This window comes from Rattus norvegicus, chromosome 14 (assembly GCF_036323735.1).
Source record: "Rattus norvegicus strain BN/NHsdMcwi chromosome 14, GRCr8, whole genome shotgun sequence".
NCBI classification, from domain to species: Eukaryota; Metazoa; Chordata; class Mammalia; order Rodentia; family Muridae; genus Rattus; species Rattus norvegicus.
This window is the reverse complement of record NC_086032.1, coordinates 89,875,251-89,894,297: the sequence shown is the minus strand read 5'-3', so window position 1 is coordinate 89,894,297 and position 19,047 is coordinate 89,875,251.

Genomic DNA, 19,047 nt, shown 5'->3' with positions numbered 1-19,047 from the left:
TCTCTCTCTCTCTCTGCCTTACCTTGTCTTTTAGGTTAGGGAGTGAATAACAGCAGCAGAAAGACCTTTGTCAGGGAGTAAGATGACATGTGTCTTATTCAACTCCACCAAGCCTAGCTTTAAGACTTGGGCAATTGCCCAGTGTTTCTGGGATTCTAATGTCTTCAAAAGGAAAGAGAATCCACAGATGTTGAGGAACCTCTCTGGGTGAATGGAGAGCTCCATTGCGGTCTCTGTGCTGAATTTTAACCCAGTTTATTCCTTCCACTCTTCTTCCTCTATTCAGGAGTTAAATTGGTCTGTTGCAGTGGAGTTGTATTTAGTGGACAGGCTGAGAATGTCTGATCAGCTTCGGGGTAGCTCCGAGCATGAGCAGTGCGTGTGGGTTCTAAGCAGGGATCAGTTTTGCCTTGAGAGGTGGGTCACCTTTCCTGTCCCCTTAGGCCAAATTAATCTTGCCTTCTGCTTCTCCATCTAGGCATGGTTTATGTCTCTATTACCGTCTTATAACATTCAACTTTTTCATAGCTCCAGGGTGTTAATACTCACCTAGAAAATAACATCTAACTAAATGGCTGAGCTGTGTTTCATTCATCTTTCCATCCTTACTGCTGAGGGTCCTAACAAGACCCCATGGGGATGAAAGAAAGAAAGTAGGGAAGTAAGAAAGAAAGGGATGGGAGGTGGGCAGAGCTTCACTTCAGCCTGGTTGTCATCTAGAGAGGGCTGATCATTCCAGAAGCTTCTCAAGCCAATTCAATTAGCTTGGCTCTCTGTTCAGCTAACACTACAAAGATTCACCATCCAGACCACACGCCCACAAGGGTAGAGGTTCAGTGGTGACATAAGGAACTAGGACAGATTGTGTATTCATCCAGTTCGGTTCCTGATACTTCTTCGTCTGCTGAGCACCTGTATGGCCACTAGTAACCAGTTATAACTGGGTTCCATGCCTGTTTGCCAGTTCATGGGAAATTAAACCAATAGAGACATGGCCGAGGGAGGATATCTCAATGGGAAACAAGATCCAAAAGGTGTGGACCCCGAAGACAAGGAGCTAGGACTTCTTGGCAGGTAAAGCAAGATAAGGTGATTGATTGGGTTAAGATAGACAGCACCAACTCATTTCCAAACAAAGAGAGGTGACCAGGCTGAGGAGAACCCAATGCAATGATGTCCTCTGCTGGAACTGAAGGTTTCAGGTATCTTTGGATTGAGCGCAAAAATCGGGTGGCACCAAATGAAATTCAGGATGAAGTTACAGTGATTGAAAATGGCCAAGGGGGTTTGGGGATTTAGCTCAGCGGTAGAGCGCTTACCTAGCAAGTGCAAGGCCCTGGGTTCGGTCCCCAGCTCCGAAAAAAAGAAAAAGAAAAAAGAAAAAGAAAAAAAATAGCCAAGGAACAGAAATGTCCGTATGGGGTCTGGCCAGCATCTACAGGGAATGAACCTTATTCATTTTCCTGATAAGGAAGAAGGAGGCAGGTAGTTCAGAAGTAGCAGGGAAGAATCATGGCTGACTACTAACATGGCTGTCCTCGTGGCTGGCCAAGTTCAAAGAAGCTCCCATGGAGAAGGAAGGCCTCTATGAATTCATGTTCTCTGCACAGGGAGTAGACCAAGGGATGCAGGGAATGTGGAGGGCTCTGCCATGTGTCTGCTGATTGCCTAAGACCTAGATAAAGAAGAGCTGCCTTCAACGAGTCCACACTGTAAACAAAGACACATTTAACTGGAACCCTGGCCCCGAGCCAGAGAAGGAAGTGATGTCAAATGTTCCTCTTCCAAAAGCCAGAGGGGAACAAAAGCCACTTTCACCTGAAGCTAGAGTAACCAGAATGTTTGTGGTTCAGGATGAAGGTTGACCATTAACTAAAGCTAATGGGTGAGAGAAGCCACAGTCATGTTCCGATGGCTTTTTACGGATGTTCACAGAGCAGGCTGCGCTGTTAAGGGAGCCACTAATTAAAGTTCTGCTGTGGAGCAGGCTACCAGTCGACAGAGCAACAGCTCTGTTACTGCTTACCCTTTTGATACATGCCTGAGGTTGAGAGTTACTGTTCCCTGGGCTGACCTGCCGCACAGGCTGCCTGATTACAACACACCTCAGGGACTCATCCCTTCTGCTATGATGCCAAAAGTCAGCAGCATCTGTTCAGATAATCGAATGGATGACTCAGGTTTTTGCAAAATCAGTTGCAAGAGCTTCCTGGGTTTCCAGGGATTCATTTTCATACATTGCAAAGTAAACCAATGCATGAGAAACATCACAGGCATCGACATGTATGGGTAGACATGGTCTTGAAAATAATTATTAAGAAAGATAATAATTGGTCAGACTTTATTGGTCTGGAAGTGACATAAGCAGATTGTTCTGAATTCATGGGAATGCCCTGCCAGGTGTTCTCACAGAAAAGGGACAATGTGTATTAAACAAAGGCAAAAGCCTTCAGGTGCTTCAAGGGTTTTTAGGCACAAGTTTTGTGTTCTGGAGTTTTCTTGGCCCCTGGTCTTCCAAAGAGCAAGTGATCAGCCCTGACTGACACACAGAAGATGCAGTGTTGTTCATGTACTGTCTGTAAATCCCCTGAATGGGCAGAGATTTTGAAGAACAGGGTAAAAAATTGGGAGGAGTTTCCAGGTGTACTGAAGTCAACTCCCTGGTGTGACTTGTCCCTTGGACCCTGAGCTGATTGAGTTCCAAGACAATTCACGGTAAGGACAGGAACTTAAAACCTTTTGCAGCATCCCCACGCTTTCTAGATATCATAAGCTCCTTGAGCAAGGACGGACTCTGAGGGGAGTCGGTACTCCATTTGTAAGTGACAATTCAAGAGCCTGCTTCCCTGCTCCTGCTGGACACTCAGATACCAGGCAGCAGATGTGGGCTGGGACAGTGGGTACTTGCTGTACAGGAACCTGGGGCTCAAATGGCATACAGTTGACTCTTTCCTCCAAACCACCTCAATATGGAACCCACACATTAGAAACATGAAATATTTGGGAGTACAAAGGACAACGACAGCAAGAAAGTCATAAGTATGAGGCAAAGGCAGGTGCAGGCTCTGCAGAAAACCCATCAGTAGTAAGTGCTTAGAGCAGGGGCTCTAAAAACCAAGGGGGAGTAACCAGTCAGATCATAAACTTTTGATGAGACTGCTCAAAGGCTCCTTCTGCTCACAGTGACTTCCGTGGTACCACTGATCCTTTATAGTTGGTTCTGATTTGAGTTAGCCTAGCTAAAGATGGAACCCATTTAGTTGCAGGGAGTTATTTTCTAATAGAAACTCCTGAGCACTTGGAATTTGTTACATATTTAGATGACCTTCAGTATCCATAGAGGTTTGGTTTCAAAGCTCTACTGCAACACTAAAATCTTATGCTTGTACTTCTTTACAAGAAGGTGTGTCATTTGCTTAGAACCCATCCAGTTCCTCTGATGCATTTCACATCATCTATTGCTTATTTACAATACCTAGAACAGTGCAAATAGTTGATTGTTTCGAGAATAATGAAAAATTGTTCAGGTTAGTGAAGATGCAATTTCTGAGTATTGTAATTGATTTTCAATTATTACCTGCATGTGTGTTGCGTGTTTTAATGGGTGGATATGTGTAAATGAGTGAAGGTTCTGGTGGAGGCCAGAAGAGGGCGTCTGAGCTAGAGTTACAGGCAGTTGTCAGCTGCTCAACATGTATGCTTGGAAGTAAACTCTGGGTCTCTGCAAGAGTAGCCACTGGTCTTTATCTCTTCAGCTCTTTTCTGAAAATATCTGAGAGCTAACTGGTTGAATCCGTGAATGTGAGATCCATAAATACAGAAGGCCTACTATGCCTGTTCACTTCTACTCTCTATCTATACCTTTTTTGAATTTCAGGCAGGCATCACATCTCTAGTGTGTAGTTATGGTTAGCAGAAGAATCAACAAATCACATATAGTGTAAGGTAGATTTCTCTGCATTGTCTCATTGTTCACCTCCAGTTTCCACCTTACAGAACAGTCCAGTAAAGGCATCAAGCTCTCACATACTAAGAGTGCATAGAAATATTCTTTTATTCTCCCTTGTTTTCCCAACACTCCCAAGCTTTTAGTATATGGTTTCATACTTAAGAAACTTCTAGGTAAGCATTGGTTTCTGTTATGGAAAGAAATGCCTTCTTTTTTTTTTTTTTCTTTTTAGCTCCAAACATAAATGTCTGAAATCTCTCTGTGCTTTAGGGCCCCAAATTTCTGTTCTTTTGCTCTGTTGATAATATTATTTCCCACTTCCTTGGTATGTTCAGGAGAGAAACATTTTGTGGGGTTTTTGATGGTTTCAGTACCTAGTCCCATCATATACAGAGGATACACAGAATTTGCCAGCATTCGAGAGCAGGTAAGCTTTCTCTGCTCACGAGGGTGTGTGCTGAGCAATGAGATGATTAATAGCCTCTCATCTTAGCCTTTATATCAATTTACTAGATTTCGCTTGCTAGTCTCGTCATCACCATTCCGCCTTAGATGAAGTAACCGGTCCCTTGCTTCATCAGATACGTGGTTTATTATTGATGACGTGAGCTCCTGTCATGCAAGTGCCAGCTTGCATTAGATTAAAGCAGTTCACTAGTTCAGTCGTTCCATGTAGAAATATGCCATGGGAGAAAATATGCAAATGTGGTTTTTTCGCATATTTGGTGATTTTGTAAGTTGGGTCTACTGGTAACCATTTTTCTTTTCAATTTCCATTGGCCTTTGTTAGTCTTTATTTGTTCTCTGTTTTTAAAAATATATTTTTTGAAACATATCTTTAGATTAATGTTCAGGCTTGGGACATCATTGTTCACTGCTATGGAGTTTTAAGTATTGTATACTTCAACTGTACTAAATTTATTGAATATGTTTTTATATCTTTGATCACAATTAATCTCAAGTTACTTGAGCTTTTGAGGGTGGCAAGAGGATTGAGGGCTGGAGAACAGCCTACACAGCCTTGGCATTTGGTAGGGCAAGCCTTTTAAGTAGCAGTTGAAGCCTGCAAAGCTTTCTGGTTTATCGTGCACAATGAGCTTTCCTGGGGGAGTTCTTTTCTTCTTCTCTTTTAGTTTCCTCTTCGCTTGACTCTTAGTCAACTGAGTGTTTACTGGACCACTGGATTATTTCAGCTTCATTTTCTTGAACAGTATTCAGTTTCTTTATACTGGTTATTTTTGTTGTTTGCTTTTTGTTGTTGGTTTTTTTTTGGGGGGGGGAGTTGTTGTTGTTGCTGCTGCTGCTGTGGGAAGTTCTATCCCGGCATCCTCAAACTTGTTCTGTCCTTTTTGAGCCTGCTAATCAAAGGCATTCTTTACAATTTCTGTTAGTGTTTTTTTTTTTTTTAGCATTTTTTTAGCTTCTTTTGGGGATTTCTACCTCCTTGCTTACATAGCCCACGTCTTATTATTACTATTATCATTTTTAAAAATTTTTATTGAATATTTTATTTATTTACATTTTAAATGTTATCCCTCTTTCCAGGTTTCCCCTCTGCAAACCCCCTATCTCATCTCCCCTCCCCCCCACTTCTATGAGGGTGCTCCTCCACCCACTAACTCGCTCCCACCTCACCACCCCAGCATTCCCATTAAGCCTTTACAGGACCAAGGGCCTCTCCTCCCAGTGATACCAGATAAGACCATCCCATGACCTTGCTCAGAAGACAAGAGAATGTTGTGGTATATTTCCGAATATCTTCTTTTTCTTTCCCTTTGCTAGGAGCAGAAACTGAGCAGAACTTTGGAAGGTGAAAATCTTAGAAGTTGGGAGAAGCCCACGTGACAGGGTCCAGCTGGAATCTCCGGAGCCTGACTTGCCTACACCCCACCAGCAATGATGTTTACAGTTCAGGTTTTACTTACTCAGGCTCAGTTACCATGGAAGATGGAAGGCAGGTTTATGCTCTAATAAATTCTAATTCTGAATATGTATTTATCTGTCTATTTTATTTGGAGAGCAGAGGTCTTCTCTGTGAACTTACTTCCCTAAACTACAAAGCAAAACAAAACAAACACCTAATAGTGTTTGTTTCAGTTGCCTTGAGCTTTTTACTTTAAGAGTAGAGACGTCTGAGCTCCAGAAACCAGACTCTCTAGTAGCCTTTTGAGAAATAATTTTCAAGTGTTTCTTTAGCAACCTATGTATTATAACTCATATAATTTCACTCATCTATTTCTTCCTTGCTCCTCAAGGACAGTGTTACAGCTTGTCTATGAGACTTTGTTAGAGGTTGTGTGAAGAGACGATACTGACGGCTCTATAGGTGGTAGAAAAGAATATAGAAACGTTAGGCACTCAGGATCCATCTCTTTCTAATAACAAACATTAACCTAATTTTTTTCTGCTAGGGAATGTGAAAATAGTCTCACCCCACCAGTTCTTCAGGCAGAGCCACTGGCTAGAGTAAGAGACCATATCTGGCTAGCACCTTCATCCATAGGTCACAGTGGGTGGTGCAAGGATGTACCTAGACATCACTGAGACAAGGAAAACCAGGCCTAGGACTTCCTTGAACCATCTAAAGATGTATTGTTCTTTCCTCTTCCCTAATACTATGGAACTTGGAAAATTTAAGCGTATGTTTGCCAGAGGCACTGTATGTGGTATATTCTGTCTGAAATGAAGAAAATTCAAATAAGAAGGCAAATCAACTCCGGATAATGTTGTGTGGGGGCTTCCGGATTCATAGAATTGGGGATTTATCTCTTTAGCTGCTGGGTCATCTGCATTCAGTGTTCCTCCTCATTCTCTTTCTTTTTCTCCTCTTCCTTTTCTTCTCCTATCCTTCTGTCCCCTCCACCTCTTCCTTTCCCTTCTTTCTTTCCTTTCCCCTCACCCTTTCTGCCTTTTCCTTCTCCTCCTCTTCTTTTCTTTTCTACCTCTTCCTCCTCTCCCAAACAGATTTGGGTATGAATTTCTTTTGTTTTGTACACGTACATTCATAGCTCTGGTAACTCAAATGCTTCGTTAAATTCACTAGTTGAGTTCAGCTCTGTCACAGTTCAAACTACTGTGGCTCCTGAACATATCTGCAAATGACAAAAATCCCACCATAATGATTAGACTGTAAGTGGATTTGGAGCCTGTCTTCGGAGTTCTCAAAAGTGGCCTCTCAGAAATTAAGCCACTGCCTTTTCGGCACAAGAATTTCTTTCATACCATCCCAGCAACTCGGCCTGTGTGCTTTCAGAGGCAGAACTGGCCTGAATTGTACACAGAGTCCCTATTGCCAGCTCTGTTACACTTTTTTTCTTCCTGGCAGCCCCAACTTCCAGTCAAGATTTCTGGACACTTTCCAATTACAACACCATTTAGAAACACTCAGCATATTCCAGTCTTGAGTAATGTATTGATCTGTTTTAAAAGAGAAACTATCCACATGGTCCCTTGTAAAATTCTTTTTATTATAATTTTACTTAAATATATGCAAATACCCCAAGCTGCAAATCCTGTGGCTTACAGCTGTTAGACAATTAGAAAAATAAATTTACAGTTCAGATATAAAATAAACTGTAAAAAGGATGTAATGGAAACCAGTCACACGAGTTAGGAAAAGGAAGAGGGCAGTCTTCCTGAAGCCCTGTGGCTTTGCACCGCATGGGAGGCCCATGTCTCTAATTATTCTGTTCCTTGGAGCCCAGCACTGTCAGGAGATTCATGCCTGGTGGGGCCTGCTGGATCTTCCAACATTTTTCTCTATTTAAACTACTTTCAATGCTCCATTAGCAGGGTTTCCCATAAACTCTGTGGCCTCTATTTAGCATGACTACAGCTGTTACTTATGAAGAATCACTGCAGGCTCTTATTAAGTCCGTGGCTATTAAAACTGTACCAAATGCCACATCAGCATAATAATAAACAATTTGATCTGTGAGAAATAAATTCATATGATGGTTCCCATTAGGTGATCATCTAAGGATGTAGAATCTGCTTATTCAAGAAACAGTTGACATATCATCCGATGTAGACTTTATAGATTTTGATGCATTTTAACCAATAGGCATGTATGTATACCTAATATACAGAATCACAATATTTACTGCTATCTACCCAGAAAACCCCCTACCATATTTTCAAGACAGTTCTTTATGTGGCTACCAACTCCACCACACACATCCTGATCTCCAAAAGCCACTTTCAGTTTGCTTATGCATTGGCATCCAGAGAATCATACACTTTTATATCATGTCTGGCCTCTGGCCTTTTTGACTCTGATTTTGTGATTGTGATTGTGACTGTGATTGTGTGACTACGTCTACACACCCCAGGAAGCTGTTACTTTCTATCATGAAATGTTTACATAAGCTTTCAGAAAAAAATGAATTACTGTGTTTATGGTCTGCATATAGATTTATAAGACATTATCAAGTTACTTTCCAAAATGTCTGTATACCTTTTATGCTTCTACCAGAAGTCCTTGAGAGCTCCCATGGTAGCACATGCTGTCAACATTGATGTTAGTAATTGCACAGTTGTAACCTCCTGGGTGGGTGTGAAGGGATATTGCAGTGTGGCTTGTAAGTGTTCTTGCTTTTTGACTAACCAATGTTGTCACTTTCTTATGTACTTTTTGCCTTTCATGTCTTATTCAGTGAAGAGTCAACCCATAGGTGCACTTCTGCAAAAGTTGGCTGCTTGTCTTTTGTATCAAGTAACTGAACTTCACATATTGTGGATCTAAATCCATAAACTATAACACTTGCCTCCGTTTTCCTTAGTTTTAAGATGTTTTAAAAGCTTCAACACTTATTTTTTATTCCTCTTGAAAAGTAGTGAATTTTATTTAATAAATTACAGCTTGCAAAATACATTTTCCTCACTGATACTTTAAAAATATTTTCAAAACTGCTTTTGCTAACTACAAGGTTTAAGGGAGCCTTTTCCATTTTCTGTGTTTTCTTTTGAATGTTTTATAAGTTAGGATTATTTGATTATTTGTTTTTATTTTTTATTTAGATGTATGTCTCTGTATGTGTAGGTGCCTATAAAAGCTCAAAGAAGGAGCTTGGATTTCCTGTAGCTGGAATCACAGAGGCTTAGGAGCTGCTCAAAATGGGTTTGGAAACTCTTCTTGAGTCCTCTTCAGGAGCACTGTGTACCTGGTCATAGAGCCTTCACTCCAGCCTTTAAACTCATTATCTTTATATCTACAATCTATTCTAGGCTTTGTGAGTGTGAGACACAGGTTTGATTTCTTTTCTTATAGACACCTCCAAGTCTTCCAGAATCTTCTACTGGATAATGTTCCTTTCAGGTCTTTTCATTTTTTTTATCCTGTTTCTTAATTTACCATTCTGTTCCATAGTTTTCTCTAGCGACACCATATATATACATATATATATATATGTACATATATACATATATATATGTGTGTGTGTGTGTGTGTGTGTGTGTGTGTGTATAATGTCTAAGTTAGTAGTTTTATAAGGCCTACAATCCAAACATGTCAGTCCCAATAGCCTTTTTAAACATTTGCATTAGTTTTTCTAAATCTTGGAAGGTAAGAGTTGACCTGATCAGTGGACTCTTTTTGTCAGTTGAGTCCACAAATGCACTGAAGGAGAAATGTCATCTTAAAAATAATGAGTCTAATCCATGAACATAGTATATCAATCTCTGTGTCTGTTTTCTCTGTGATCCTTTAGTGACACATCATTGCTTAAATTAAAAGAATACATTTTTAATGGTGGTCTGTGATCAGTATGAATAAGCTGAATAAAGACATTCTCCCCCTAAAATATGTTTTCAGATGCTGTCATAGATGATGGCATCCACAGTTTTTATTTCTCAATTCTGTATTGAGCGCACACATGAATAGAATTTGGCTTTTTATCTTAACCTTCTATTCTGTGACATAGGAAATTTATTAGCTACACTAATAGTTGTTTTGTATATTCTTTAATACATTAGGGGCTTCATAAAATTGAAATAAAGATAGTTTCAAGTTTTTCTATGTATTATATTAATGCAGAATTTCACTTTTTAGGAGCCTTTAAGTCAACATTGTATAGGAAAATCAAAATCCTTAGAGGCTTGCTTCCAGCCGTACATAGAGGCATTAAGAATATTTGTGGAGGGGTTGGGGATTTAGCTCAGTGGTAGAGCGTTGCCTAGGAAGCGCAAGGCCCTGGGATGGTCCCCAACTCCGAAAAAAAGAACCAAAAAAAAAAAGAATATTTGTGGATATTTGTTGCATTTGTTGCGGTGAGTTTTTTCTACATGGCTTTGGTCCTGGAGGATAGCACCAGCCCACCTGTCCAAGAGCTAACTTATGATCCTTGAATGAAAGACACACACACACACACACACACACACACACACACACACACACACACACACACACTAGCTTATTTGAAAACTGCCATGGCTACCTCAAAGTCTGGGAACTCCTAAACCTTACCCTGCTGCTCCAGGCAAAATCGGGAAGCGGCCAGCGGTCACTTACCCAAAATCTTACATGGCTGGTCGGTTTAATGTCCCACTGCTTCTTCTTCTCTGAGTCATGGCGATTCTCTTGTCTCTCTGCACCCTCACCTGTGCAACTTTATGTGTCCCATTTTGTGCCCAACCATTGGCCATTAGCATCTTTATTGATCAATCAAAAACCAGTTGGGGACAAGGACCTTCATCGACTAGCTGGCCTCAAAGATTTCTGGCTGAATCGAAGCCTTAGAATGCATCTCCAACAGGCATCCTTCATTGGATTGAAGAAAATTTCTTTCTATTGTTGATGTTTAAAATTTATAAACATGTATTGAATTTTATCCAGTGCTGTTGGTAAGCTGTAAAATTTCTGCTTTTTTCTTGTGGTAGTTAGCTAGCCTTGGAGCACACCCGTAAGAGATTGTTTATACCCAGGTTAGCCTCTAAGAATCTCTGTGAAGGATTATAACAAGTTCCTGAGGAGAGGAAGACACCGTCTCAAAGTGAGCAGTGCCCTTCTCCAACTTCTCCTTTCCTGTGTAAGTTAAAGATGGGAGCTGAGGTGAAGCATTGCTCCCTGCTTTTGCTTGTGGGTATGAAGTTGTCTCAAGCTCCCTGTTCTAACGGTCTATTACCTGGAACTATGAACTAAATAAACCCTTTCTCCCTTGCATAGCTTTTGGACATGGTATTTTTTTTTCACAGAAGCAAGAAAATAGGACACCCATTTTGGAATTTTTCCTTTGATGATCAACAAAGGACACAATATACTTCCCCATACATAACTGCATTACAGATTGGTTGTGATTCAAACTTGATGGGGTGTAAGTGTTGTTCCTGGGATTTCTTCACCCCTTTGATCCCAAGTAATGACAGGGTGTTTTTACACCCACTCTAGTCCATTTCAGCCCCCCCCAAATAAATTATTTGGGGACCTAATAAATTTATTAAAAAGCCGCAGGCACTATGCTGGGTGGATACTCAACTATTCTAACTTCTATGGCAGCTTATTCCCAGCCAAGTGGTCTTTACTTGCGATCTAAGTCTTGCCCTGTCTTGCACTGTTCCATCCATCCTCTCCTCATGGCAACCTCATGGTGAATCTTCCTGGTCCTTCTCTTCTTCCTCTTTTCTGCCTCTCGCCTTTTGTTCGGGACACCCTGACTGGGAGCGGAAGTCCTTCTTTATTCCCCTCTTCCCTGTTATAGGCTGAACTAGCTGTTCATGAACCAATCAGAAGTGATGGGAAACAATCTACATTTCATTGAGATAGGAGATGCTCTAATAATCATGGCAACACCAGTGTCTGGACTGCAACCAGATCTTGGCACAGCAATCAGCATCTGAATACACAGTGCACAAAACCATCCGCCAACAATGAAGTGGTTTTCATTTTCACTTGCTGTTTTTTAGTGGAAGGTCCTGTTTTCCTACTCAGGTTCTCTATAGGAATACATCATTATGTATTTACAGCATTACATTATGTATTTTATTTCATCACACTACTGTAAATTTCTATCCTTATATTTAACCAAAAATTTACAGATAGACATTTGGTTATACTGTGTAAATAATAACTAAATATAAATAAATGTATAAGGGAATCACTTTACATTCATTCTGGAGATTCATATTTAATGGATCCCAAATTTCTTATAGTCTTGGGACGAAAAAGATACAATTTTCTCACTGATATTAAAATTTATTATAAAATGTACTTAACAAACATATCTGCTCATTTGAGGCCACTTGGAAAATTATAACAATGTATAAGATGTATACTTCAAAATAATAATGTGGTCATTCAATAGAGTCTCATACTACTTGATGACTTAACTTCACTCGATATAGGTGTAAGGTGTGTGTGTGTGTGTGTGTGTGTGTGTGTGTGTGTGTGTGTTACATGTAGTAGTGTTGGAGGAGGCCAGAGGATCAGATTCCTAGAACGTGAGCTAAAGGCATTTGCTAGTGGTTGGTTCTGGGAACTAAACTCCTGCACAAGTAAAGTAGATGATTTCAACAGCTGGGCTCTCTTTCCATCCCTAACCTTCACCCCCAGGTGCCATTTTCACCTTCAGATTCTGCCAAAAAGTTTTTATTGGAAGCCTGCAAGTTAACTTTTACATACGCATTTGCAGACCTCAGGCCCAGTCTGTTAGAGAGCAGAATGTTGACAGCCATTTGTTACTTTGAGCCCAGTCCATAGTCTTCTTTACCATTCTTTTGTCAATATTATTTCCTGGTAAAGTGGCTACCACAAAGCTATTGAGGAAACTATAAAATTGAACCTAGCAAGAAAAACTCAGTAACTCTTAGAACTAAGGATAGGCCATTTACCCAGACTGGAAGCAGTCTTTCATTATTTTCTACTAGGAGAATAATTGTAATCTATAAATTTACTGTAGTAATAAAATTAATGATTGAATGATTTAGAGGTCTGTGTACTGATGTCTGTGACCTCACAGCTGATAGATGAATATAGTATTTCTATAACAGTATGTTGCTTATACTGAACACATGTCTTTATATGAAAGGTGGCCACAAATATTGGTCTGGCAAAAATCATTAATGGAAAACTAATCTCTCAATTGGTTATGGGTTTTAGAGTACACATCACTGTCTCTCTGCCTTTCAGCTTTTCTTTTTCTTTTTCTTCAAAACTTTAGAACTTTCAGCCAGGTGTGGTGGCTCACACATTTAATCCTAGCACTCAGGAGAAAGAGGATTTCTGTAAGTTTGAAACTAGTCTTGTCTACAAAGAATACACACACAATCACACACACACACACAGACACACACACACACACACACACCACACGTATACACACACAGACACACATACACACACACACACAGAGAGAGAGAGAGAGAGAGAGAGAGAGAGAGAGAGAGAAAGCAGTCTTTCATTATTTTCTACTAGGAGAATAATTTTAACCTATAAATTTACTGTAGTTACTGATTGAATGATACATACATATATATATATATATATATATATATATATATATATATATATATATAATTAGGACTTTCTTTTTAGCTAAATGTTTGTTTCAGGATCCATTTAACTGTCTTTAGAGGGGCAGTGAGCTGAGTGAAGGGATCATCTTTTAGCATAAACTATTTGAGTTTATTGTGCTCCCATAATTGTCTATGTTATCGAAGGGCCAGTTTGATGTCCTCTGAACCTCAGTTATTCAGTATTTACAAAATAATCAATCATGTCCACTTCCAACGGTGGTTGTGATGTGATGTAACACATACATTTTCCCTCACACATGCAAGACCTACACATAGAGTCTTTTCCCTTCTGTGTTCTCTAGGAAATCTCTTTAAAATGGTTAAGGTTTGGATATGTGAAACAACCAATTAATTCACTACTATCCTGGGTTCTTCATTCCATGGGTGCATTTCTGTGAAGAGTCAGTACCTGTCTTAGGAGCTTTCCGTGTCTACTATTGACACTGCTGTATCTCTCCTATTGCACTTTTTCATGATTGCTTCTCTCTTGTAGTAGAATTTTGTACTCAGTTTTCACATGACTCATTAGCCTTCAAACTCATTAGTTTGAAGCACACACACACACATACACACATACACACAGACACACACACAGACACACAGACACACACACACATACACACAGACACACACAGACACACACACAGACACACACACCAGACACACAGACACACACACACATACACACATACACACACATATACACATACACACAGACACACACAGACACACACACATACACACATACACACACATACATATATACATATATATGTATATATGTATATTTTTTTTTACAAAAATCCTCTTCCAGTGACTTATTTGGAGCCACCCTGATATAACTTGTGAAATTTTATCTGCACATACCATAGGCCATTGCTAAACTTCAGCTTTAAACTTTATGTGTGTTCTTGAATACATATTTGTTTGAAGTGCTGATATCTCTCCCCATATATTGCGAAGCCCTAGAGACCAGAACCCTTGCCCGATTCCTCTTTATTTCTTTCTTAGAACTCAGATCCTCATCTACATAGAAGGGTTGATATAAATGCTTCTTAGAAAAATCGATTCATTTATCAAAATATAAAGTACTTTCACACATAGTTTGCTAGAATCATTTGTCATTTTGTGTCCCTAAAAGTCTATCTTTTATTGATAAAGTTGGTTTTCTAGTCTCTAGCTACTCTTAAATAAATGATAGCATACTCAGAGCAGTTATTAAAAACGCTAATGTTATTTTATTTCTTATATCGAACACTGGCATTCTAAGGAAAAAAACAGATTAGTAAAAGTATATAACATATGTATGCCTAAAGAGGTATGAGTCAATGGATTAATGACTTTTTCCTAGTAGATAGAATTGACTTAACTTTTTTTGTTGTTGGCATGTGTCTCCTAGTTTTCTGAAATGACCACTACTCCACCTTAAGAATAAATGCCATACCCAAGTGAAACCAAGTGTGGGTCAGCACCACCACAACCATCCACATGTAAAGGTATCAGGAGTTACTGCCACAGAGTAACACAGTTCTTGAGAACTGTGGGTACCGACCAGCCAAGTGAAAGATTTTCTAAACTAAATTGAAGCTCTGCAAAGAGGGTTGAGATCCTCAGTGCTATGCCAATAAATAAAGCAGAAATCTATTGGTGCCATATTTAATACTGTGAAACTGAGGAAAATTATGACCTTTGAAAATCTTATTGAAGTCCATAGTTCATGAGGTGGTCATGATTTGTAATGTAGGATGAAGTTGACATGAGACATAAAATAGAGTTATATTTTTTAATAGAAAATATCCAGGTAACTACTAAAATGCTAGCTCTCTCAATGGCATTTCTAAGTATTATCCACCACTTTATTGCCATATTTCACTGCTCTCTCTAGTATTTTATTCCACAGGGACTCTGCCAAATGGGATGGCCTATTTGGAGATCAGGGATTAGAGAGACAGAAGAGTACTTTACTCTTTATGTGGATGCCACTTATTTATCCATAAAATAATTACAAGCCTTTCCTAGTATGCTTTCTGTTTTGTGATAGACACCACAAACAGAAGGAACTTGGAGGAAGGAAAGGGTTTATATCATCTTACAAGTCGAGGGAAGCCAAGGTAGGAACTCAAGGTAGGAACTGAAGCAGAGACCATGGAGGAGTCTTGCTTACTGGATTCCTTTTTGTGACTTGCACAGGCTTCGCTCTTGAACTACCTAGGACCACCTGCCTAGGGGTGGCACTGCCCACAGTGGGCTGAACCCTCCCATATCAATCATTAATCAAGAAAATGCCCCCTCCCACACACGTCACAGGCCAAGGTGGTGGAGAGAGTTTCTCACCTGAAGTTTCCTCTTCCCAGATGGCTGAAATTTTTGACAAATTGACAGAAACTAGCCAGAATAGAGTCACATACAAATCCTGAGCTTTAGCACTTCAGTCACAGGACCATCTAGAGAGTTCTATGGCACCTGGTCATTGATTTTCTTAGAAAATAATTGACACCCACAGAAATACCTTAATTATTTCCAATATGAAGAATGAAGTACTTTGTGATGATTTTTTACATATTAATTTTAAATTAGGAGGTATGTTTGATCCTCTACTTTTGTCCTTTTATATCTTTCAATAACTCCCAACAGCCTATTGGTGTGGCATGTGAAGGGAGTAGAGGTATTCTTGAAACATACATTTCCTAGGCATGGAAATTAGTATGGGGATTGTGATGACCCAGCCTTGGCCAACGGTCTCCTGTGCCTTATAGATTCTCATCAAGGAAGTGTGAACCTTACACCTAACTTTATGAGCAATAATCCTCACCTAGGGTTTCCTAACTATTCTTTCTTTCTTTCTTTCTTTCTTTCTTTCTTTCTTTTTTTTTTTTTTGGTTCTTTTTTTCGGAGCTGGGGACCGAACCCAGGGCCTTGTGCTTCCTAGGTAAGGGCTCTACCACTGAGCTAAATCCCCAGCCCAACTATTCTTAATGTATAAAATTTTACCCCGTCATAAAATCTTAACCATCATCTCTCACCGATCACAATGATAGCCAGTTGATAGAATAAGCCATAACTTTATGATCTGGCTCTGAGTGCTGTGGGTCCGTGTTCTACTCTGCTCCTGGGCATGGCTTCTGGGGAGCCTGAACACGTTGAGTTTGACTCTGCTTTTCCCACACTGCTGGGCTTTAGAGAAGTGTTGAACACCACTCTGTGGGTAGGGAAATGCGGTCTGAGATGTGGGAAGCTGAAGCTGGTACTCCCTGACACCTGGCCTTCTAGTCAGCACTAGAAAATGACAGAGAAGTCAGGAATGAAGTGTCAGGGGTCCGTGGGATTCGAAGGGACTGAGACCATTGGGGGCCCTCAGGCTGAGGACAGTGTCTAGCCTGGGGCTGGAGCTAGTAGCTCCGTTGGTGAAGTATCTTTATTGGTGAAGGTAGCAGCAGCTATCTGGGAGCCTTAAGCTGCAGTTCTGTAGGCAAAGGCCTCCTCCATGCTCCCCGTAGTGGTAGTAGACGAAAGACAGTTCTTGATCCAAACTGTGTAGTGGTTGTTCGTCATGAAAAATGGATGTGTACCCACTTCTTAGGGCGAACCAGACATTAAATACCTTTTGCAGGGGGCCTCCAGGTACCTCATTAGCAGGGAGAACTCTGTTCTGGGCCTAGGTGACCACAAGTCATGTTTCCTCATGTGGGAAGTGTTGCTCGTGTTCCAGGCCAGGAGTCTGGTAGGGAGCAGGGAGCTGCCTACCTTCTCAGGTGTGTACTCCGAGTTTCCAGGGACTCAGACCCGCTCTACTTTGCCAAGTTTCCTGGTCAGGTCCACTGTCGCACAGCAGCCAGCAATGCTTTACGATGGGCGACATGTCTGGTGCTTTGCCAGCACATTCTCCTGTGTTTTACTGCTTGTATGGATTTAGTTCGTTCTTTCCTGGGTTGTCCAAGTAAGGAGTTAGGTAATGAATTTGAGGTTTCTCTTGCTGCTCACATATTTGACATTATCAAGTTTTGCTTACACACTAGGTTATGCCCTAGTTTATGTCTACGTGCAAGATTTTGTGCACCTTACAACGGCCTGAATTCCCAAGGATGTTTGTGAACACGGGAAAGTAGCCTGCGGTCTTCTGATTTGTCATGAGGTCCTCGGCTTCTACACTGGTCTGCACACTGTGTGAGCCTGCTCTTGGCCTTGGCAAGCGCTCCTGTGCTGTTTTCCTTGAAGGTTTTGGTGGTTACTGAGTTCTGGGTCCTAGGTTGCCCTCAGAATAAGTTCTCTGAAGGAATGACGAATAGATTATGTAGATGATTTCCCACACCATTCTGAGAGAGTGCCTGACACTTGCAGGCTTTCTTCCCATTCCCCCGTCCTTCACTCTCACTGAAAGTCTCGGGAATTGTTTACCTATGGAAACTTTTGTCATCATCATCGTCTTTCGGAATCTGTGTGATTGGATTGTTAGTACATTTGGACAGAAACTCTAATTTCCATGTCTTTGCATTTTCCACTTTTTAGTATGCTCTACCTATGTTTTCTGCGCTACATTTTAAAATCTTTTTGTTTGGTTTTATGTTCATATTTTCATGGTTTTGCTTTTAAAGAACCTTTTGTTCTTTGTTCAATATTATATATACAGTAGAAATGTGCATCATATATTCTCAAATAGATCATATGTATGAGTATTGATTTATTCATTTTAAATTTTTAACTTTTTATTGGTCATTTTATTTATATTTATATTTCAAATTCCTGGTTTTTCCTCTGCAAATCCCCTATCCCATGCCCCCTCCCCCTGATTTGATGACAGTGCTTCCCCACTCCCCTATACACTCCCTTCTCACCACCCTGGCATTTCCCTACTCAGGGCATCCAGCCTTTATAGGACCAAGGACCTCCACTCCCATTGATGCCAGATAAGGAAATCCTCTGCTACATATGCAGCTGGAGCCATGGGTCCCTCCATGTGTACTCTGTGGTTGATGGTTTAGTCCTTCAGAGCTCTGGGAGGACTAGTTGGTTTTGATATTATTGTTCTTTTTCTGGGGTTGCAAACCCCTTCAGTTCCTTCAGTCCTTCCTCTAACTCCTCCATTAGGGTCCCCGTGTTCAGTCTGCCATGCTCAGTCTGATAATTTGGCTGTGTATATCTGCCTCTGTATTTCTCATGCTCTGGAAGAGCCTCTCACGAAACAGCTATATTAGGCTCCTGTCAGCAAGCACTTCTTGGCATCAGCAACTGTGTCCAGGTTTGGTTTCTGCAGATGGTATGGATCCCCAGGTGGGACAGTCCCTGGATGGCCTTTCCTTTAGTTTCTGCTCCACTCTTTATTCCTGTATTTCCTTTAGACAGAGGCAATTCTGGGTTAATAATTTTGACATGGGTAGGCAGCCCCATCCCTGAACTGGGGGCTTTGCCTAACCTCTGGATATGGTCTCTACAGGTTCTCTCTCTCCTTTATTGGGCATTTCAGCTAATGTCATCCCTGTTGGGTCCTGGGAGCCTCTTGCTTTGCTGGCATCTGAAATCTTTCTGGTGGCTACACCCAGTTTCCCATCTTCATTGCTAAGCACCTCAGTTCAATTTTCTGACCCTCTGCACAT